The following is a 25,175-nucleotide window of genomic DNA, read 5'->3' on the forward strand; positions in this document are numbered from 1 at the left end:
ACTCTGTGTACAGTTGTGCTTTACTTAACCTGGGCATGCATGATCATGACATAAATTGTCCCAGATTGACACTAAGCGTGGTAATGGGCATGAAAAAAGAGGTTTTACCCACTGCTGGGTTTTCTCACTGTATCATCCCCTTCCTGCCCAATTATGCAGCCTCAGGAAACACGCTGTCTCACTGTTGGGTGGCCTCCAATTTGCCTGCCACACCCTTACCTCGCCACTTCCTCACGCCTGGCACCATATTTAAACTGCAGACGCACGCACACTTCTCAATGCTTGCAGCCCAGGACTGTTCTGGTGAAGACATGGCCCCAAAAGCCAAAGATAGTGCAGCCCCCTCAATCCAGTGGCTCATCCCTGGGACGCCAGAGGCCCACCATGATGTCCTCTACCCCTGCTCTGGCCACAGGAGACCCATCAGCCTCACCACTCTGGCTTGGGAGGTGGTGGCAGAGGTGGTCAATGCCAATGCTGCACACAAGTGGTCAGCCATCCAGTGCAGAAAGAGGATGAATGATCTCATCCATGTTGCCAGGGTAAGGCAACCATCTCATCACTCTAAACTCACACACCTACAAGCCCATCACACATTCACTGGCCTCTCACTCACTGCCAGCTCAAGGGACATCACCACCCATTCTCACACACACACACCCTCATATCTCCATCTGACCCCATCTCCTCTGGAGACTGCCTCCTCAGCCCACTTACACAGATCAATATGTTTCCCACACACACATCCTGGGATACCCACCTTCCCCTGTACAGGCCTCACCCTCCAGTCTCTTCCCTTGTCTGAGGCCATTTCACCCCCTTCCCCAAGCAAGCCATTGAAGAGCCACTTCTGCCTTACGGTGGGTCTGGTAGGTAGAGATGTGCTCATGAGCTCCCCTAAAAGTGATGTGGATCTGCCTGCAAAGCCTGGTACTGATAACCGCGAGTGCTCCCTAAAGCAAGGTAGGCAGATGAACCTCGATGCTCCGAGCAAAGTGCAGCTCACCGGGTGCATGCCGCTTATGTCCAGTTGTGAAACATATCGGCATGGTTACACGCCAACGTGCCCGGATAATTCAGCATGGGGGGGATGATTCCGATGAGCTTATAATGAGATGGTAAAGTATTGAAATTAGGGTCCCCACGTGAGGCGGGGAGTGGGGGTGGTGGGGGACATTAAAATGATTTTTGACCTTCTCGCTGTATTGTCTGCCCACGCCGCCAAGATGCCTGATGCCAATGGGACCGGATGAAGCCTCCCGTAGGCTGCCTTAAGGACAATCTTCCATTTCCCAGCACCAATATCCCTGACCCTGATGAGCAGAGATACATTCAAAGAAAGATAATGTGGGGCTGCTCACAGTGTACAAGCGAGCAGGACAATCAATCCATGTTTCAGTTTCTTTGGGCAACATCCAGATGAGTTTGTGACTAATAAACCAGAAATATAACAATTGCTAACGGTAAGGAAAAGGATTAGTCAGGAATGGTACTCTTGGGAGCCTGACAGCAACAGGAGATGAAAACAATCTTGGTAACAATAACAACGATCCATAATGAATTTAAGAGTCAGATATTTTTCACAATTTGTTCAGTTTATGATATAATCAGGAACATTTGATTGTATTTCAACCTTGGAGCACAGTTACAGTCATCTAATAATCTACACAACACAGGTGAGAGATTATATTTTTCTTCTGTTCTTTGCAGCTGAAGCAAAGCTTTGTTCTGTGGATGGAATTGGATGGGGAGTGTTGGTTTGGGGTGGAGGGGCTGGTTATTAGTTTGCTACACCTCAGAGCTAATGCAGATCATCTCCCAGTTGCCTTGGTGCTGACTCTCGCTGGGATACAGATGCAGGGTTGCATTCAATGGATTTCCAAATGTTTGCTGGAAATTTAACCTGAGCTCAAACATATCTGCATTCCGTGTTTTCAAACCCTCGGGAATTTATATAAGCTGCTACTATGATTAAATTTATTCCTGGAGATTTTATCACATGACTTGCCCCATGCTCCAGCCAACACATCCATCCTTGTGACCCACAGCCTTCCTACACCAATTGGAAAGCAAAAAGACTCATTACCCAATTGGATGATGCTTGACTGTCAGCCAAACAGCCTTTTTCTGCCCCCTCCCCCAAATTTTCAATATTTTTATGTCTGGCAAAGAGAAATGTTCAAAGATTGGTTGGGAGCATGGACAAGCAAAGCATTTAGTGGCCCATCCAGAAGCAGCAACAAGGTAGCTCAGCCGTTTTTAACGCCCAGGCCTCACTAGCAGGAAGTGGCTGCCCAGGCGTTAAAATTGCTACTGCCAAGAGAAGACTGACTGGCAAAAGATAAGTGACTACCAGTGGGTGAGTCAGGAGACAGAGGAAGGAGAAGTCCCAAGGTTTTTTTGCGGGAACTAGAGGAGTCAGGTTTTTAACTCATACTCATTAGCTCCTGTTCCAGTAGGCTTGGCCTCATGGGGAATCCAGTACTGTCTCCTCACTCAGACATCAGGTTAAAATGGCAAATTGCAGCCCGACAGTGCAAGTGGAGCCTAATATACATCTTTAAACGGGATCCCCAGTTCTATTTTAACTACCCCTTACTCAGTTTCTTTCAGTTGGTGTGACGGTCGGGGGGGAAGGGTGAAAATTCCCTCTGGAGCACCTGCAGTCTGTTGGACTGTCATTGGTGTGCACAGATCTCTCTGGGCATTCATCCATACAACAACAACTTATATTTAGATAGCACCTTTAACGTAATAGAAGGCCCCAAGGTGCTTCATAGGAGCATTATAAAACAAAAAATGACCCTGAACCACATATTGGATCAGATGCCCAAAAGCTTGGTCAAGGAGGTAAGTTTTAAGGAGTGTCATAAAATGCAGGAAAGCGATGTAGAGAAGCAGGGAGGTTTAGGGAGGGAATTCCAGAGCTTAGGAAGTGAAGGCACGGCCACCAATGGTGGAGCAATTATATTTGGTGATGCACAAGAGGCCAGAATTTGAGACGTGCAGGTATCTTGGGGGCTTGTGGGGCTGGAGATTACAGAGATAGGGAGGGGCGAGGTCATAGAGGGATCGGAAAACAAGGATGAGAATTTTAAAATGAAGGCTTTACTTGGCTGGGAGCTACCGTAGGTCAGAAGGCACCAGGGGTGATAGGTGAACAGGACTCGCTGTGATTAAGACATGGGCTGCATAGTTACATCTGTTTCTGAAGGATTGTTAAATAATGATCAGGAGCAGGAGCCCTGATGCAGCTCAGAGCCATTGAAGCCAAATTGTATTATTCAATCTGCTGATCAGCTAACTCCAAACCCACAAGCTCTAGCACCTAGAAGGACAAGGGCAGCAGATAGATGGGAACACCATCACATCCAAGTTCCCCTCCAAGTCACTCACCATCCTGACTTGGAAATATATCGCCGTTCCTTCACTGTCGCTGGGTCAAAATCCTGGAACTCCCTCCCTAACAGCATTGTGGGTGCACCTACACCACAGGGACTGCAGCGGTTCAAGAAGGCGGCTCACCACCACCTTCTCAAGGGCAATTAGAGATGGGCAACACATGCTGGCCCAGCCAGCGATGTCCACAGCCCATGAACGAATAAAAATAAGTACCCGTGTGGTGAGAGTCTAGGCTCCAGGGTTTAGAATCACACAATGGGAATGAGTCTCGCAGGGGCTCCTTTGATTGAACAACGTAACTTGGGTGGAAGAGGTGCGGAAACCGGCAGAGAAACAATGGCCTTGGCAGAGGCGTGTGATCGGCAGGCTCAGGAGTGGTTGGGAAACAGGCCCCAATGCGATTTCACACTGGCTGGCCAAGTAAGGCCTACCCAGCGTGGAGCACAGCTTCCCAGTGGCCGGGAAGGGCCAGGCGGGTGCAATGTCGACCCAGCGGGCAGTTTCAAATCGGCAGAGGCAGCTCCCTGAGGGCTGCCAGGGGAGAACCTTTCTGCGGTCTGGAGATTGGAGCAATGGCCCCCCAACAGCAGCTGGAGATGTCAGGTGGGAGGGCAGATCAGGTGGGCACTCGCCACCCCCCCCATCCCCCCCCACCCCCCCACCCCCCACCCCCCAACTCCCGTTTTTTGGACGAGTGCCTCGCGGTCCTTGTGGAAGAGGTGGGTGAGAGGAGGAACACCATTGTTCCAGGGATAGCAGGAGGAGGCTGCCGCAGCAGACCCAAAAGGCTTGGAAGGAGATGGCAGCTGAGGTCAGCAGCCACCACATTGTGAGGTGCACGTGGGTGCAGTGCCGCAAAAGGCTCAACAACCTGCTGTGTACGGCAAGGGTGAGTACGGTGTTGGCATCATAGATATTAGAGATAATCTATGTATGGATCAGTGTGGAGAAGGGTTAACGTCTGGCTGTCCCCCAATGGAGCTCAGGGGTGTTAGAGTCTGAGTGCCAACTGTCACTGACACCAGAGCTGGCCAAGGGGGTGAGCCCTGGTTGCTGGGACTCAGTTCCTGGTGGCGCGAGGGCCATGACTCGGATGTGCCCTGCGAGATGTTCCTCAGGTGGGGTTGGCCAGGCTGCTACAGGTAGAGAGTGGACTGATCAATGCTCCTCTGCCCTTTCACGAGAAGAGGAGCCATAACAACATCGAGAGGTCAAGAACAGGCAGAGGCCCCCCCCCAAACCTCCTAATCATGACCTGGTTTGAAATGGACGCTTTAGTGCTGGAGGGCCAGCTCGTTCAGCCAATCGTGGAGAGGCAGGGATCTCTGTCAGTGCACAGAGGTGAGAATTCTGGATGGTGCAAACATTCCAGTGTAGTCTCATCATTGATAGGAGCCTCAAACCTGGAGTCCCCATTGATCATTGAAAGACGATGTCACTGTGATGCAGATCTCCATTGTCTCACTAGGGTGCCTGGCATGCACAGTGACAGCGTGATGACTTAAACTAATGGCATGTCCTTGTTCACCCTTAGATTCGCCAGCAGGTACTCAATCGCAGGACCCAGAAGAGCCACCCCTGATGCCAGAGGACCAGCAGGCGTCAGGTGCACCTGTGTCACACCCACTCTCTGAACCAGGCACCAGCGCAGGTACCAGCACCTCAGTGGGCAGTAGATCGGCAGCTAGAATGTCAGTGCACAGCAATGAGGGCACTTCACGCTCACTTGAGGTGCAGGCGGAGGCAGAGTGTGCCCAGGGCGCTGGCAGTCGGAGGACGGCTGGAGACCAGGACGATGCTGAGTTGAAGGCTGATGATGAGCCTTTGGAGTCGTCCATTAGGCGGCAGATACTGGATGTCCAGAGGGATGTGCATGAGGATCTGGCAGAGATACATGAAGGCATGTGTGCGATGGTCTCTGTTGTGGAGGAGTCCATGCGGAGCATTAGCACTGCGTAGACACTCACGGCCAAGTGCACTGCCTCCTCCATTGAGAGACTGGTGACTCTCATGGAGAGGAAACTCCAGGGACTCAATCAGGTGTCCCTGGGGTTGTGCTCAGACCTGCAGCCCTCACACAGGCAATGAGCTCAGCTGGTCAGTGTCAGTGTGGGAGATGGATGGGGCACCCAGTATCCCAGCTAGGTGCCCGTCCATCAATGGTGAGCAGAGAGGTCCAGAGTGAGCTCATGTTGGCGCATGAGCTGCTTGTTGTCTATGTGGGCTCCTCTCAGGGCGCTCTGGATGATGGCAGCAGCTCCTCCGCCCCTCTGCCAGTGACAGTGGCATCTGATGAGGCTGCGGTGACTGGTGAGATGCCAGCTGTGGAACTGGCCGCTCCCTCCCAGGCGGGGCCAGCACAGGCTCCACTGGCCAGAGGACGACTGCCAAGGTCATCGAGGCCAACAGGACAGCAGAGTCAGCAGGCTGGCTCCAATGCCACTACCAGCGATGGGGCAGCACCAAGACGTAACATTCGCAAACGTAAGTTTAAGGCACCATAAGCACAAAAGGGACTGGTCAGGGTAATCTTCTGTTCTGCCAGGTTTTGTTTATATGTTTACTGGTGTGGGCATTAACACCAGTTATGGTCATGTTCATTTGTTTTGAGTGTCAAAATTATATAAATTTTGCTTTTGTCTTAAAGGCCTGAGTATGCTTCACCTTTTTGTCTGGTGCAGGGTCAGCCAGTCTGTAATGCTGGATGTGAGTGGCTCTAAACTTTATTTAAACTGAGTGGACTTTGGGTTGAAATGACAGGGTCATCTCAGACACCCAGGATGGAGGTGGCAGCCCTGGCATGAGGGGCAAGCAGGTCTTTGGCAGCCTAGCTGAAGGAGCGTTGGATCAAAGCATCCCTGATATCCCCGCCTCCCTGCAGGTTACCAAGGTCCACACCCTCAGCGTTCTCTTCACCCTGCTCCTATTCTCACTCACTATTGGATTCACCCTCTGTGGCCTGTGCAGCTGTGTCAAGATCTTCTTCCTCCAGTGGGTCCCCCATTGCCAGTGCCAGATTGTGGAGAGTGCAGCATGCAACCACTATCAGTGACACGCGCACTGTGGGGTATAGCAGTGCTCCCTCTGTACGGTCCAGGCATTGGAAGTGCGTGTTTGGAAGATCTATGACCCTCCCTATCGCCGCCCTTGGGAGGCATGAATCCTGTTGTACCACTGCTCTGCCTCTGTTCTTGGGTGGCAGAGAGGATAAGCCACCTTTTCAACGGCTAACCCATGTCACCCAGCAACATCAAGCTGGAGCATTGAATAGCCTCAGCACCTGGGAGTGTCTGAGGATATAAGTGTCATGGGAGCTGCCTGGGTACCTTGCACAGACTTGCAGAATCAGCATCCTGTGATCACACACTATCTGTACGTTCATGGAGTGGAAGCCCTCCCTGTTGACGAAGGCACCGGACTTACCCGCTGGCACCTTGATGGCCACATGTGTACAGTCGAAGGCACCCAGGGGAACCCAGCAATCACTGCAAAGCCTCTGGCTTGCTCAGCCTGACTGGCCTCATCCATATGGAAATTAATAAATGTCAGTACCCACCAGAACAGAGCTTCTGTCACCAGCTTGACATGACTGTGGACAGCTAATTGGGAGACTCCACACAGATCCCCCACTGAGCCCCGGAAAGAGCCAGAGGCGTAGAAGTTGAGGGCCACCATGACCTTCAGAGCCACTGGCATTTGGTGTCCCACCCACACAGTCAGAGCTGATCTCAGGCCTGATCATCTGACAAATGGAGGTCACTGTTTCCCTGGAGAGACGGAGCCTCCTTCGGCATTGCACCTCAGGCATATTGAGGTAACTGCATCGCCACCTGTAAACCCTGGCAGCAGGATAGTGGTGTCATCTGCGGCCCCTTACCCCTTAAACTACCTGCTGGCCCTGTGTCCTCAGTGCCTGCGCCTCTCCTCCCTCAGGTCACTCCCCTGGAAGCTGCACTGGGACACATGGTCTCCTCTCCCCTTTGCCCCCCTCTTCCTCCTCAGAGGAGGTGCCACCAGTGGAGACCACAATCCCAATCACCGGGGTAAGGGAAGGGTCCACACGGTCTGAATCCTCTGGGGGCCTTGGAGACACCAATCAGTCCTCAAATGAAGCCTAGAAATGCTAAGAATGAGGCTCAGAACACTTTCCCCATGCTCCCCATAACTTTTCCCTCATCAATTATTTAGCCATATACCTTTTGAAAGTTACTATTAAATCTGCTTCCAAGAAAATGCACTCATGTAACAATTCAGGTATTCAACCATGCAAGAGTATTCAGCAACCGTGTCCCTTGAGAAATTCACATCTCCTTTCTAAGTTACTTCAGTATAAATTATAGCACCAGCCTGTCATCAGTCCCATGGTAAATAAAATGGCACTGCTGGCACCTCTGGTTCCACATTGTACCATCTTCAAAGCAGTTGTGAACCACGTACCAGCCATGTAACTATAGGGGGGCAAGGGGAGTGAATCAAAATGTCCTGTTCTGACATTCCACACACATTTTTCAAATGGAAAACTACAGCTGAAATTGAAAAGTGAAATTCTCAACATGACATTCAAGAAACTGCGCAGCATATTCCACTCAGTGGATCACAAGCAGCACAGGCCACAGTGAGTGAAAGCAGGAACAGCATGAATGGTTCTGATAACTGATTTATGGCGATTTCAAACCCAATCCCAATCAGTAATATGTAAATGTTTACAATAATTCTAATAAAGTGGTAAAAATAAACCATATGGCCAATGCTATAAAGATAACCATTAACAGATGAAAAATGAGCGATCTAATTGAAATCAGCAGGCTTAAGGGAACTATCAAAGGGCAGAGCTGATTATATTTGAGGGACTTTCAGGAATAAATGCTCAGGCTTTTAAAAATCTTGGACGTCAGTGACTTTGAGGGCTGTAATTATCTGATAATACAGCACAGTTAGCAAAATCACTGCCTGTTGCAACAGGAATGTGCACATTTTGCACTGTCAATGAAAGGACTTCTGCACAATTGAGTTTGGCCATTTAATTGACCAGTGTTTGAATGTAAAACCTATCTGCCCTTCAGCATCGATGAAAGATGCCTGTAACTTCCTGAGGCTGGGCGGGTCACTGGCAGCATGAGCAAGAAAGCGAAGCAGTGATTCCGCTAGCATCGGGAGTGGTGATAAAATAGTAATAATGGACTGGGAGTGTTCTGCAACTGAAGCCTGCTTTTAGTCCCTTGTTCCTATGGAAGTAGTAGTTAACAACAACTTGTACTTATATAATGCCTTTAACATAATAAAATATTCCAAGGCGTTTCACAGGAACGCTATAAAACAATGGATGACACTGAGTCATATAAGGAGATAGGTCAGATGGCCAAAGATTGGTTGAAGAGAGAGACTGAAGTGCCACAAAGGAGGAAAGCGAAGCAGAGAGATGGGGAGGTTTAGTGAAGGAATTCCAACGCTTGGGGCCTCAGCAGCTGAAGGCATGACCACCAATAGTGGAGCGATTAAAATGGAGGAAGCTGAAGAGGCTGGAATTAAATGGATGCTGATACCTCAGAGAGATGGAGGGCTGGGGGAGATTACAGAGATAGGGAGGGGCCAAGACCATGGAGGGGTTTGGAAACAAGGATGAGAATTTTAAAATCAGGGCATTGCTTGGCCTGGATCCAAAGTAAGTGAGCACAGGGGTGATAGGTGAGCTGGACTTGGTGTGAGTTAAGACAAGGGCAGCAGATTTTTGGATGAATATTCAAGTAGCTAGCTTTCAATTTCAGATTTCAGTAGTTGAATCTAAATTCCACCATGCGCCATGTTCAGAAATCTATCTATTTCCTTCTTAAATATATTCAGTGACTTGGCCTCTTCAGCCTTCCATGGTAGAGAATTCTATAGGTTCACCACCCTCTGAGTGAAGAAGTTTCTCCTCATCTCAGTTCTAAATAATCAATCTCGTATCCTGAGATTGTGATCCCTTGTTCTAGACCCTCAGTCAGAGGAAATATCATCCCCACATCCAGTCTGTCCATCCCTGTCAGAATTTTATATGTTTCAATGAGATCTCCTCTCATTCTTCTAAGCTGTGCTCTCTCTATGGCAAGTGTATCCTTTCTTAGGTAAGGAGACTAAAAGTAATCCAGGGACCCAGGGTAATGCTCTGGGAACCTGGGTTTGAATCCTGTCACGGCAGATGATGGAATTTGAATTCTATTAAAAAAAAATTGGAATTAAAGGTCTAATGATGACTATGGGTAGAATTTTGCCCTTGGCGGGGTGGACAGGAAGCAGACCGCTGCCTGGGATCGACAGCACACCGCGATTTCACACTCAGCGGGCCAATGAAAGCCCTCCAAGTGTGATACGCGAGCAGCGGCGCTGAACACTGCCTCTGCGGGCGGGGGGAGGAGGGTGACACACCTAGCATGACCTTCGCACACACGGGTGAAAGAGCGCTGAATAATCTCCCTGAGGCATGGAGCTGCCGCAGGGAGGTGAAGAGTATATTGAAAAGATGATTAAACAACAGAAAAATTTAATGAAACATGTCCCCTCATGCGACTCTGAGCAGGGAGATGTTTTTAATTAAAAATTACATTTTTAGTTTTATTTGTATTTGATTTTGGAAACCTCATCCTGTCTGTGGATGAGATTTCCTTTTTGCCTGCCCGTCAACCGTTAGGTTGAACGGACAGTGAAAAATTAAGCACAACTGATAACTTAATGGCCTTACTAGGCCTTTTAATCCGAACTATCGCGTGACTGCGTGTTGGCATTGGCAGGCTCGGCTGGCGTCAACGCGCTTCATTTCACATTCGGAGGGGTTGGGCTTGCTCCTGCCCGCTGAGCTAAAAATCCCACCCCGTCAAACCATTACCGATTGTCATAAAAACCCATCGGGTTCACTAATGTCCTTTAGGGAAGGAAATCTGCTGTCCTTACCTGGTCTGGCCTGCATGTGACTCCAGACTCACAGCAATGTGTGGTTGACTCTTAAATGCCCTTAAATTAGGGGTGGGCAATAAATGTTGGCCCAGCCAGCGGTGCCAGCATCCCATGAATGAATAAAAGAAATATTGTGAGGGAGGCAGGTGGACTGTGAAAGTGGGATAAGGCTGGACATCCCCACTGATAGAGTTTGGAAAGCTCTGGAAATGCTTTGGAGAGCTCTCCTCTGTGACAGGACACTGGCATTTTCTGGTCCGCTCCTTGAAAATAAATATCATTTCCCATTTCAACTTCAGGAAGATGAATAAATAAATGCATTTTCCTCATATACCACATGGATGAACCTCCTTTTGTAAGTTAGGAGGGTGAGCTTTTACCTTCACTATCTCTGTGTTAATGAATTTTAAAGCAATGTGAAGAGTCACCACATTGAAATCTGAAATAAAAGGCTGGAAAAACTCAGCAGACCAGGCAGCAACTGTGGAGAGAGAAACAGAGTTAATGTTTCGAGCCCGAGTGATTCTACTTCAGAGCAATGGATATGAATCTTAATTGGCCACCCGCAATGAGATGATGAATTGCTTAGCACCCATGTTCTTGTGAACTAATTGGCCTGGAATAAGACAACAGCTTCGTATTGTATCAATTTGAACCGGACTGTGACTATGACATCCCCAAACTGGGCTTCATCTGGTCTTAATACACATTCATCAATGCTGGCAGCCTGTAGCCTGAACTTAAAAAGAAATCTGTGCAAATTCACTTCATTTTAAAACACAACACTTAAATATAACTCAATTCCAAAATCCTGTGTGCCAAAAAAAGTTCAAAAATTCTGAAATACTTCAAATGCTAATCACATGCTCCCAAGCTGCTGATGTCACAAGTGTAGACTGACTGAGTTTTAACTTGCACACTAAATCACTCAACCTTACAAAATCAATAATCATCACAGTTGGCTGCACTGAGTGTCGAGGTAAACTTGGGCTGTAGCCTTTGGGAATGGGGAGGTTAAAGATGGATCTAACTGAGTTACATCAAACAGTGAAGAGAATTGCCAGAGATAAGGCACAACCCTTTGCCCTTCCCTATGAAAAGTTTAGATGGGGCGATATATTGTATATTTAAAATGGACCTCAGACAATAGCTTCTCCAGAGAAAGCTGTGTCCCCTTTGAAGGACAATGTTTAAACATATAAGTTTTCATTGCTGGCAGGTGTTAAAGAATGTGAGCAAACAGATGTTTATTAACTCCATTGGGACACTCAAATGATGCTCGTTCTGATTGTGTAATTTTCAAGCATTAGAAGTTCCTTAATGGAGTGGATGATGGGTGCCTGTCACTGTTTAACATGACTATCTTCCTGTCATTGTGTTTGTGATCTAGTTTGATAGGCAAGGAATTGAAAAGAGACCATATACATCAGAATGCTCACTATATCATCAGTTCAGGTTTGAGTGGGCCCAGTGTGGAAGGAAGGAATGTTCAAGCTGACTGATGCATAATCCTCCTACTAGGACATTTTGTAATTTACTGACCTTTATCACATAAGAAGCTAGAATGTCAAGGGTGGGGATTTACACTCCTCATACCACGCCTAAGAGGGTGTTGGCAACCTATGACTTACATTGGATTGGTCCATGATTATGCTTGGCAAAGTACTGCAGTGGTTGGCCTTTGCTTCCTGCAGTATGGGTGACCAGGAAATTCCTGTTCTTACCACTTGCCATATTGGAGAAATCAATCTGTTTTGGCCATATTAGGAATGCACCTTCCATGGCCATCATTTCCTGGAACAGGACTTGAACCCAGAGCTCCTGGCCTGGAGATAGGAACACTACCGCTGCACCACAAGACCACTTTATGTGGGATTTATGTTACAGTCCTATACAGCTTTCATTAGACTGCATCTGGAGTATTCTGTTCAGTTTTGGGTGCCACACGTCATTTGGCATTATTTTGGCCTTGGATAGTTGTGTTGCAGAATGATACCAGAGCTAAAAGGATTATATTATAAGGACAGATTGCATAGAATAAGTTTGCATTCCCTTGAGTATCAAATTGAGGTGTTTAAGATGATGAAAGGATTTGATAATGTAGATAGAATAAAAGTATTTCCTCTGGTGAGGGAATCCATAATGAAGGTACTTCAGATGTGGAAGCGTGTAGCTAAATGCTTATCAGCTGAAGCCTCTGTAGCTTCTAATTTCGCTGACAGTTCCAGTTTTCTAACAGAATCCCACTCAATAGCTAAAGTTAATATAATTAACCATTCCCCATGCAATAGTTTTGTATGCCAACCAGGATTCGATGTGTGGAGAATGGAAGGGAACAAACTGGACACATTAGGTTCTGCTCACAGAAATTGCATGTTCTGTCTGTTGGTCAGCTGAAACCTTGCACTCTTACAGTGCTGGACAGCACCTTGGCAGGTACATGGAGACGAGATACAAATCAACCATGATGTTAATTGAATGGTCGATTCAAGGGCTTGATGACCTATTCCTGTTCCAATGTTCCTACATCAGAACTGTATCCCTGTGGAAGTAAGAGTTGCTTAGTTAGTTTTGAAACATGTACTGAATGTTTAATATGCACCATATTCAGATTTCATAAAACAGCACCCTGGTATATTTACACAGATCCATTTATTACAGAGGGAAACAAGGTCTGAAGCAGCAACACCACAATTTTGGCATCCATTCCTTCCTGCCTCATTTCAAAATTTTCTAACTCAATAACCTCAGGAGCAGCCAGCTACTTATGATGGCCCTGCAGGCACATACTCAAGGGGAGAAAGATGGAAATGCTGGAACTGACTCTTACATGCAGCTTAAGATGGCCAAATCACACAGTAGGAGTGCATTTAACACAGACACATGTATGTGGAAAGCAACATGTAAAAATCTGAATCATTTGGATTTTTCATAGACTTGCCAGTACAGAAACAGGCTGCTAACAGACTTATTCCAGTGCCTATGTTCCACACCTTCCTCCTCCTTCTTGACTTTACCTAACCCTATCAGTATATCCTTTTATTCCTTTCTCCCTCACGTAGTTACCTAACTTCCGCTTTAATGCATCTAAGCTATTTCCTTTAATTACTCTTTGAGGTAGCAAATTCCACATTCGAACCACTCTCAAAGGCTGCGTATTCTGTGCCCTTGCACAGGACAAGAGTACACTGGAAAATTATTTGGTCAATACACAGATTTGGAAAATCTTCAAAAGCAAAATATTGAGTTTGCTGGAAATCAGAAATAAAAACAGGAAATGCCAGAAATACTCAGCTGGTTAGGCAGCAGCTGTAGAGAGGGAAACCGAGTTAACATCTTAAGTGGATGGCATTATCAAAATTCCCAGTGTATTAGTCCTTTCACACATGCATTAGATAAAAATCTCATGATGGATTTACAGGCTGAAATGTCGCTTGTTCACAGGGAAAGACCTGTTCTAACGATCCTATCAACATTTTTCATACAGAGGTCACAGGGCTCCCCAGCCCAGTCACAGCTACATCGAAAGAACAGCAAAAAGAACCTGCTCCCCTCACATCTCAAAAACTCATTGGAAAGGGTGAAAGGAGCAGGGGATGGACAGGACAGGGAAGCTCGCAGCACTGTCAAAATAGGTCTTTAGGAGGAGAGAGAGAGAGAACGCAAGATCAATTTGGGACATAGTGAAGGGAGGTGGGGGGAGGAGGATGGTTGAGAGATCAGCCTCTGATAGCCCAGCAGGGGGACTGCCAATAATAGAACTGGAGAACCAGAAGAAACAGGCAGAGGCCTACAGCTGGAGAGGAGCCTTGAATTGTGGTGAAGAGGGACCACAGAGGAATTTGAAAATGAGAAGGAAACATTCAAGTTGATTCAGTGAGGACAGGAAGCCAGTAGAGCTTGGCAGGAATGAGGTTGATGGGTGTGCTTAATCTATTTGTTCTGCAGCCAGTTTCACTGCCTTTGCTGTGTGCTTTGATGATACCAGGTTTACTGCTCCTTGGCTACTGAGGTGAAAAGTGATACTTCCATTAGCTATGAGTTATAATTCTCTTTTTAATAAAAAATATGTACATATAGAAATGCTGCATTAACAGGATCCGTAGATTATGTAAGTGTTGGCTGATGCATATAGCTTCACATCTCAGGAGCTGTTCCAGTGGAGTGGGTAACAGTTAGCAACCGCTGTGCATTATTAATCATACTCCACATGAAAACCCTTATGCATCACAGAATCAGGTATCAGTCAGCCATCCGCTTTGATCTTCATACACAGTTGTACAGATGTGAATTAAAATACTGCAGAGGGCTTGTAGGAATAAACGATGCATGCTTATTCAATCTAGCAATGTAGCATAGATAAATTGTAACATTCTGTTGCTATGGTTCACATTAAACTCAACAACTGATTCTGTAAGATGATAAATTGTTGAACATTACTCTTGGTAAAGTGCTACCCCTATAGGTTTTGACAGCCATGATCTCATGCTTTAGAATGTAGTGCATCTGGAGGCTGCACACAAACATGTACAGACATGCAGACACACACACACACACATACAAACGCACACTCACATACATGCACACACACATATAAGAGCAAATGTTCTGATTTGTTCTGCTTAATTCCTTGAGCATTTCTTTCACTCTTGTGTAGACTTGCTGATAAAGAATAATGAAAATATACACCAACAGCAATAAGCAGCGCAAACTCATGATAACACTGTTCCTGTTCAAACAGCAAAGGATGCTTCAAGCTGGTTCCATTGCTCTAATAGTCGGGAGATGCCTCCTCCATAAACTCAACTGTTGTACCACCCTGTTAATCACTCACAGTGAGAGCAAGCTGTCAGGTCAAAATTCACAAATTGCTTTTGCCTTGCTGTATGGTGCTATGGGTTTGGACACACGCTCGAACCCAACTGAACGTCAGTGGGTTGTTGAGCAGAATAGCATTTCTCACCATGGAGGAGCTTAAATCAGAAGGTAGAGTCAGGCATGGGCAATGCCTGGCACCTCCTACTGATGGGTAACAGGGGCACTGGGAGCAGCCCGAATGTACCCACTCTCTCTTAGTTACAATATATTAGACCAGCCAGCCAAGAGAAAAGATGGGACAATAATTACAGCAAAAAAGGAAAAGATGGTGGAAAAAAACCAACTTTAAAAATATTTTTGGCTTTTATTAACAGAATATATTTATGGTGGCAGATGTGGTCATTGATGCATGCGTTGATCATTTTGTGGTAAAAAGTTTTCTAAATATTACCTATTTCAAGTGCTACCATATTATAAGATAAGTGCAGGATCATGTTCCCCCTACCTTATCCCAACAACGGACCTTAACCTCAACCTAAATACACCATCCCCTACTCCACCAGTGTGAGTTTTTCTCTTGTTCCATTATCAACTTTGAGTGCCCCACGATCAGACACTCACTGCCTTTAGATCAGGATGCCATCTCAAAGAAGTAGCCACTATAGCTGCCTTAACAGTTGGTGAAACTCATGCAGTTGCAGTCGTGCAGTAGAGATTGGGAAGGTCGCAGGTTTGATCCCAGTTTCTTCTGACCTCACTATTGTTACAAGCGTAACAATAGACCTCAACAGGCTGGAGGAGGAAGTAAGAGAGTGTTCCTGTTTTGATTGCTGTCTGACGTGTGTGTGTGTTTGTGTATGTGTGTGAGTGTGTGTGTGTGTGTGTGTGTGTGTGTGTGTGTGTTGGGTGAAAACCAAATGGGATCAGCCATTATGCCTTTAACATTCACTGTACAGATGGAAAAATAGCCATGTGAATGAAGTGCTAGAAATTGCCAAGCGAGACAAAAAGTTGGATCTTTCAACAACAACTTGAACTTATAATATTCCAGAACCTTATTCAGTCAAAAATTGACACTGAGGCAAGGAAGAAGATATTAGGAAACGTGACTAGAGGGACCATTTGAAGAGATGGGTCTTAAGGAAGGAAAGGGAGATGGAGAGGCAGATGAGTTGAGGCAAATAATTCCCGAGCATTATGCATAGAAAGCTGAAGGTATGACTGCTAGTCCTGGGGAAAAGGAGTGGGGGGAAGAGAATAAGGGATAGAATTGACAAGGTAAAATGCTGCCAGACAGGTAATACTTTCAGAATAAAAGTTTGCCTGTATCATCTTGAGAGACAGAGCTGCTATTAGATGGGGATAAAATTCAAGAAACATCTTGGTTACTCAGTTGGCATTTAAAATTTTGATTCTGCTGAATTAATGGTGTATTCGATAAGCAATTTCTCAAATTCACATTGCAGAGTTATGCAAGAGCATGGGAATTGGCCTAATGGGATAGCTCTTTCAAAGAGCCAGCATAAGCACAATGGGCTGAATGGCCTCCTTCTGTGCAATACCATTTTATGATTCCGTTTCCTATATGCTGTGTAAGCTTCTTCAAGTTATTTTCTTGGAATGATGAATCTGGAGCCAGAAATGTCGGCACAAAATAATCTTGCAACTCTCACAAAATGAAGATAATGATTTTAACTGTAATTCCACAGTATAAATAGGTGATAGTGGAATATGATACATGTTAGCATGAAGGGACTGGCCTAAACACTCTTGAAAGTCATCCTCCAGTGAATTGTTGAGCAGCCATACATGTGGAAATATTTATCAAATGATACTCCATGAGGTGTTCCACCTCAAATCATCTCCACCCGTGTTATTAATAATCCTATTTTTGAATAGAGTTATTTAAATTGGAGAATACTGAGCTCATGTTTTGTCCCAGTGCCACACCATTTAGTGCTTGAACCTCAGTTGGTGCTTAGATGTCAGAGAATGAGCAAGGCGCAGGAAGCAGGAAAAGTGGAGGGGCACTGAGGGAACAGGGGCATTAGAGGGGGCCTGGGTTGCGTGGATGCAAAGGTCAGTGTCCAGGCATTGAAGCAAAGGTGTGGAAATTAGGTGCAACTGAGTCCTCACAAGGACACAGCACTGAGAAGCTGAATCATAAAAAAGGAGGAATCCAGCTTTGAATGTTAAAGACAAATGAGAAGGATTTGCATATTTATATTGTGCTTTTCAGAATCACAAAATTGTTTCACAGCCAGTGAAGTACTTTTTAAGTGTAGTCACTATTGCATTGTAGGAAATATGGCAACAATTTGCACACAGCAAACCCCCATAGACAACAATGTGATAATGACCAGATAACCTTTTTATTCATTTTACAGCATGTGGGCATCACTGGCTGGGCCAGCATTTATTGCCCATCCCTAGTTGCCCTTGGGAAGGTGGTGGTGAGCTGCCTTCTTGAACAGTCCATATGGTGTAGGTACACCCACAGTTCTGTTAGAAATGGAGTTCCAGGATTTTGACCCAGTGACGGTGAAGGAACGGTGATATATTTCCAAGTCAGGATGGTGAGTGACTTGGAGGAGAACTTCCAGGCAGTGGTGTTCCCATGTATCTGCTGCCCTTGTCCTTCTAGAAGATAGCAGTCATGGGTTTGGAAAGTGCTGCTTAAGGAGCCTTTATGAGTTTCTACAGTGCATCTTGTAGATGGTACACATTTCTGCCACCATTCGTCAGTGATGGAGGGAGTGAATGTTTGTGCATGGGGTGCCAATCAAGCGGGCTGCTTTGTCTTGGACGGTGTCAAATTTCTTGAGTGTTGTGGGAGCTGCACTCATCCAGGCAAGTGGAGAGTATTCTATCACACTCCTGACTTGTGTTTTGTAGATGGTGGACAGGCTTTGAGGAGTCAGGAGCTGAGTTACTCATCGCAGGATTCCTAGCCTCTGACCTGCTCTTGTAGCCACAGTGTTTATATGGCTAGTCCAGTTCAGTTTCTGGTCAATGGTAACCCCCAGGATGTTGATAGCGGGGGATTCAGTGATGGTATTGCCATTGAACAGCAAGGGATGATGGTTGGATTCTCTCTTGTTGGAGACAGTCATTGCCTGGCACTTATGTGGTGTAAGTGCCACTTGTCAGCCCAAGCCTGGATATTGTCCAGGTCTTGCTGCATTTGGACATAGACTGCTTCAGTATCTGAGGAGTCGTGAATGGCCCTGAACATGGTGCAATCATCAGTAAACATCCCACTTCTGACCTTATGATGGAAGGAAGGTCATTGATGAAGCAGCTGAAGATGGTAGGACCGAGGACACTACCCTGAGGAACTCGTGCAGTGATGTCCTGGAACTGAGATGATTGACCTCCAACAACCACAACCATCTTCCTTTGTGCTAGGTATGACTCCAACCAGCGGAGAGTTTTCCCTCTGATTCCCATTGACTCCAGTTTTGCTAGGGGTCCTTGATGCCACACTCGGTCAAATGCTGCCTTGATGTCAAGGGGTGTCACTCTCACCTCATCTGTTTTATTGTGATGCCAATTGAGCAATAAATATTGGCCTGGTATAAGTACCCTGTTGTTCTGTGAAGTAGTGCCATGGGATCGTTTACATCCACACAAGCAGGCTGGTGGGGCCTCAGTCTATCACTTCAACCAAACAACAGCGCCTGCAACAATGCAGCATGCACTGGAGTGTCAGCCTTAGTTGTTGTGCTCAGGTCATAGAGTGGGACTTGAACCCAGAACCTCGTACCTCAGAGGCGATAGTGCTACCAACTGAGCCATGTTTGTGTTCAGTCTAGCTGTTAGCTGAATTCAGAAAGAACAGTGGTCGGGAGATGGCGTAGCCAATCGGACAATGTTTCTGCCCTCATTTCCTAAATGACACCTTCCACCAGAAACGCGTGAATGTGGATGCCAACTCAGAATGGGATTGGGTGTTTCCGTAAAGCCTTCTGGGAATGAACAGCCCACAAAATCTGGCTCACACATGAAAGATGGCCACTTGGGTGAGGTACCCGAGGGGAACCAGTGCCCATGGAATTGTACCCCAAAATGGAGTTTCGCAGAAAAGAGGGGAGGAAAGTTTGGCAGAAAATTGCTTCATGTCCGTAGAGTAGGAGTGATTATTACATTGTGTGCTGGAGCTGATTTTATTCTGGGCAAAATGGACACCAAACTGAAATGCAATATTCTGTAGTTGTAGAAAATGAGTAAATCCACTGCTTAATATTCTACTGATGAGACATTCTGACCAAGAAGGCCCTGAATTTTATCCTCCTCCTCCTTCAGGTACCATGCCCTAATAGAGTGTTGAGACCATGGACTTCCATTGGATTGGTCCATGATGATGCTTGGCAAAGTACTGTAGTGGTTTGACGTTGTCTTCTGCGGTATGACTGACCAGGGAACTCTCTCGCTCTTACTGTCAAGCTTCAGGTGTATTGGAAGGATTTACAGGCTGATAAGCAACCTGTTTGGTCAGACATGAATGCACCGTTCTGAAGTGCTGTAGCGGGACCGAGAGCAGAAAGCCCACCCAACTCACCACTGCAGCTTAGGACGAGGTCGCGATGGTGGTCAGTGCCAGGGCCGCACAGGGAAGCACTGCCCTGCAGAACAGGAAACAGATGAATGATTTAACCCGTGCTGCCAAGGGTAAGTGAACCCTCTACTCTCTAAACTCACCTCACCATTTTTCTGTATCTGGCATGGGATGTGGGCATCAATGGCAAGGCCAGTATTTGTGTCACCCATCCCTAAAAGCACTTAAGAAGGTGGTGGGGAGCTGCCTCATTGCCTCACTGCAGTCCATGTGGTCTGCAGGTAGGGAGACAGCTGCAGGTTACTGACCCAGCCACAATGGAGGCACAACCATTGTGGGGGGTGAGGGGGGCAGTGGGGGGAGATTGGGGTAGAGGGAAGCTGCAGATGCTGCTAATCCCATGCCTCTCTTGTCCTTGTCCTTCTAGCTTCTAGCGCTCGTGGGTCTGGAGGGGACTGCTGAAGGAGTGTTGGGGACGATCAGCAGTGCACCTTTCACATAGCACACACAGCTGCCCCTCTGGGTCGGTGGTAGAGGGACTGAATGTTGAGGGTGCTGGACGCAGTGTCAGGCAAACGGCCTGCTTCGTCCTGGACGGTGTCCAGCTTCCTGAGTCCTGTCGGAGCTACACATATCCGGGCAAGTGGGCTGTATTCACTCAAACTCCTCACTTGTGACTTGTGCATGGGGATAGATTTTGGGGAGTCAAGATGTCACTTGTTAGCCACAGATCTTGGCAGCATGTGACCTGCTCCTGCATCGGAAATGCTCACAATCCATCTACCTATCTTTCTGCAGGAGAAGACAGTGCGTAACAGGTGGGAGGGGGAGAAGACTTGAGGGGCATGTTTCCGAGATCTGGCCCCTCACATGATTTGAACTGCAGGCTGCCAAGCGGGCAGGGTGGATGGTGACAGTGCCTGTGCCAAGGGCAAGGTCAGCCTCTGCCAACCATCCAGTGAGGAAGCACGCTTCATTTCTGAAATTTGGCACTCGAGGGTGACGCTGTGTGCAATGTAGGAGCCAGCCTAGGCTGCCACTCAGTCTCTATTCTCTCCATTCCAGGTGTCAGTAGGAAGAGGGGGAGACCAGCCCCTGCTCCAGCCCCCAGGACAGCTCCTTTTGATGCTAAGCCAAAGTCAGATGATGAGCGCCTGAAAGCGGTCATGGAAAAAATGTTGGAGTCTCAAAGAGTTGCAGGGAACATCAGTCGGAGGTGTCCGGTTGTGAATCGGACCAGCGTGAATTCTCACTGGCCGGCAGGAAGCTATGTCGGGGGTGGTCGGTTCAGGTCGGTTGGGGTTTTAATTAGCATGCATGAGATGCAAATTTAATTCCCAAAGAGGTTCAGCAGGAAAGGCATTAACTCACCATGACAGTCAGGACCACAAATTCCCGCCATCATTTCCCACTGTTGGGAAACTAATTTTTTTCATCCTGGCACATTCTCTGCCCCATCCACCACAGACCCCACCATTGGCAGGAGGGGGAAATTCCAGCCACAGTGCGTGATTGCTCATCTTAAGAATAGTGTATTATTTCCACCCTGTCTTAAGAAAAACTGTCCCCTCTTGTGCAAGGACTGCAAGGATATAAAGAGAAGCTTTGGCTCAGAACAAGCAGTAGACTGCCAACCCATCTGGCTGCATTTTATCCACAAGTTGTCCTTTTGTAAATTGTCTGTCTGTAACTATTTAAATGCAATTCGAAGCAAAGATTTATTGTACAAAAATTGAAATGGTTCTGAGAAAGATTTCCAAAACCCTGGAGAATGAAGACCTTGAATTGGAAGAAACCACTCAATTGAGGGTTTCCTATGTTTACAAATTCAATTCAGCATCTTGATAATTCATAAATTATCAGCGCTGAGTTTTCATTTCCTGAGTTTCTGAGCAATGTAGCAGTTAAGATGATTGCCTCACATGGTTCTGGCTGCTGGTTCAGGCCAGAGTTATGGCTGATATCCAGGAGCACTGAGCACCAGCAACAATACATCTCTCTATTCTCCTCATTCACTAGGGAGAGGAGTTGCCAAACATGGCACATACCACTGAAGTCAAATGTATTTGGAATGATCTTCAAAATATTGGACCAACAACCACCCCACCCTGCCCCCACCCCCAACTACAAACAACCCTCACAAAAATGTATGAACCATTTGGTGTATTCTTTCTGACTCCAGCCACTATTTGCCACACCCTTTCTCTTTGTGCCACTTTTGACTGTATTAAGAACATATGGAATGGGAGCATGAGTGAGCCTGCTCTGTCAGTCAATAAGATCATATGGTTGATCTGATGTGGCCTTAACTTCACTTTTTTGCCTGTGCCCCATAACCCTTGACTCCATCAAAAATCTGTCTAACTAAATCATGAATATATTCAATAGCCCAGCCTCTACTGCTTTTTGTGGAAGAGAATTCCAAAGAATAAAGACCCTCCTCATCTCCGTCTTAAATGGGAGACCCCTTATTTTAAAACTATGCCCCCAAGTTCTGGATTCCCCACAAGGGGAAATATCCTCTCTGCATCTACCCTCTCAAGCCCACTCAGAATTTTATATCTTTCAATAAGATCATCTCTCATTCCTTTAAAATCCAATGAGAATAGGCCCAACCTGCTCAAACTTTCCTCATAAGGCAACCCCGGAGTTATTTCAGACTCATACTCCGGAACATTCTACCAAGGCCCTTCCCTAATGTTACATCTCTCCCCTTCTACAGCAGCTTCTTTAGATGTTAAATTGGTGCCCTCAAGGAGCAGCATTCAGGCTTGGGCTGAAAAGTGGCAAATTACATTTGTCCCACACAAGTACCAAGCAGTGACCATCTCCAGCAAGAGAGAGTGTATCATCTCCCCTTGGCATTCAGTGGCATTACCACCACTGAATCCCCCATCCTGGGGGTTACCATTGACCAGAAATAGATCTGGACTAGCCACTGTGGCTACAAGAGCAGGTCAGAGGCTAGTAATCCTGCGGCGAGTAACTCACCTCCTGACTCCCCAAAGCCTGTCCTCCATCTACAAGGCACAAGTCAGGAGTGTGATGGAATAATTTCCACTTGCCTGGATGAGCGCAGCTCCAACAACACTCAAGAACTCAGCACCATCCAAGGCAAAGCAGCCCGCTTGATTGACACCCCATCCACCACCTTAAATATTCGCTCCCTCCACCCCTGATGCACAGTGTGACCCATGTACGAGAGGCCCTACAGCAACTCTCTAAGGCTGCTTTGATGGCACCTTCCAAACCCGCGATCTCTACCGCCTAGAGGACAAGGGGAGCAGACGCATGGGAACACCACCACCCGCAAGTTCCCCTCAATGCTACACACATCCTAACTTGGAAATACATCATCCTTCCTTCACTGTTGCTGGGTCAACATTCTAGAACTCCGTCCCTGGCAGCACTGTGGGTGCACCTATACCCCCCAGACTACAGTGGTTCAAGAAGGCAGCTCACCACCACCTTCTCAAGAGCAATTAGGGATGGGCAATAAATGTTGGTCTAGCTACATTCCCACATCCCATGAATGATTGCTTTTGTTAATGCCCATCAGCTTTCTTCCTCCCTTTCTCAGTCGCCAGTTATTTTATGTCTTTATGAAACACTTGGTGATGTTTCATTCTATGAAGTATAAGCTGAAGTACAAGCTGCTCTATCATGGGCGATAACCCATCAATGTCATCTTCTTAGGAAAAGTCCTGAAAATGCATTTACACCGTGTACATTGAACTGAAAGTGAATCGCTGCAATGCTAAAATTGTTATGTAAATGTGCCCTGGAAAGATTTCCCCCCACCCCCCGTGATGTTTGTAGTAAATCTGACCATGACACCTTAGGGATGGTGATGAGATTTTTATTGAGGCGATCAAACTGCGCACAATTTTAGACTATTATGATGCTAGAGTGATAGTTATAAGAACAGAACAATATTGCTGCTTTATTTTCTTGAATATGGTCAGAACCCCACTGATATTTTCTTCACCTCTCCAGTTATACCTCTATGACTGGCCTCTTATTACTGTATTCATATTGGTCTTGTCATGGGTACAAGATGAGCTTAGACTAGAAGGAGTTGAGGCTCATCAGCTATGAGTGGTTTATCGCAGCAGACTAATTTCTTTAAGAGACAGGTTGTTGTCCAGGACTACAGTGATTAAGATAAGGACTGTTGGCCATGAGCAGCTTATAGCGACAAAGTATTCCTACTGAATTCTTTTAAAGACTAGTCCTACAGCATTTCAGTTTGGACTGTGTGTTGCCAGGCAGTGTATTTAAAATTACAAGCAGGGACAGAATGTTGCCCTCATTGGGCGAGCACGGCGGGTGGTCCCAGGAGTGGTCACAAAACCGATCGGGCCCTGACATCGATTTCACACTGGCTGGCCGATTACCAGGCCACTAGCGTGAATCGGGCACTGCAGCGCTCAGCGCTGGCTCAGGGCCCTGAAGCTTTTCATCAATAAAAATAAAGACATTTAGAATAATGAAAACATGCCCCCTCATGTGACTCAGTCACATGAGTAGGGACATGTGAAATATGAGCGCAAGCATTTTTTATTTTTTTTAAATCAGTGGACGAAACCTCATCCTGCCCTGGATGAGGTTTCGCCAAAAATGCAAAGGCCTCTTGGCCTTTTCACGCGCCCAGCAACCGAATAGTTGGACAGGCAGTAATAATTTCCAAACAATTAGTTAATTAAGGACCTTAATAGGCAGCTTAATTGTTGGCGGCGCACTGCCAACTCCTGTGCGTGCCCGCCGACCGAAATATCGCACGTCATTTTACGCTCATTTGGGTCAGGCGCACACCCACCTGACAAGTGTAACATCCTGCTCTATAATCTCCAAGTCCTCCTCTTTTTTTATCTTCAGTGTTATTAACCGGCTGCTGACTGCTTCCTCTGCCCTCTCCAAAGCAAAATCATCGACTCGGTGGAAAAAATAACTCATTCCTATCATTAAGTCTTGTTGAAGGCTGTTAATGATACATTCCTGATCTCTGATTCAACGCTTTAAGTCTTCAGTAATTAGACACTTCTTTTTGCATTTGTGTCTCCTCCCAATTTTGGTGAATGAAGAGCATGGATAACTGACTCAATTGGACTTTTGACTGGGTACTTACACATGGGCTGAAGAGCAGACACAAGCGTTCTCTGGTCAGCTGGATTAACAGGAAGGGTGGAGAAAGCATTCATCCCTGAGCTGGCTCACCTTCCAAATATTTGGATTCCCAACCCTCCAAAGCAAACTAGAAAAAGGAAAAAACAGCTTTTCGTGAGCTCCGGGTGGCCTAAAGTGGTGTACATCTAATGAAATACTTTTGAAGTATGGTCCCTGCTGTACTTTGGAAAGGTAGGGAATATAAAGTCGGAGAAAAGCTACAGAAATAGAAATTGGTGAGTGCTTGGATGACTTCTTTTCATATCAGCGAAGACCATTATAGAATCATAGAATGATTACA

This window comes from Carcharodon carcharias, chromosome 28 (assembly GCF_017639515.1).
Source record: "Carcharodon carcharias isolate sCarCar2 chromosome 28, sCarCar2.pri, whole genome shotgun sequence".
NCBI lineage: Eukaryota > Metazoa > Chordata > Chondrichthyes > Lamniformes > Lamnidae > Carcharodon > Carcharodon carcharias.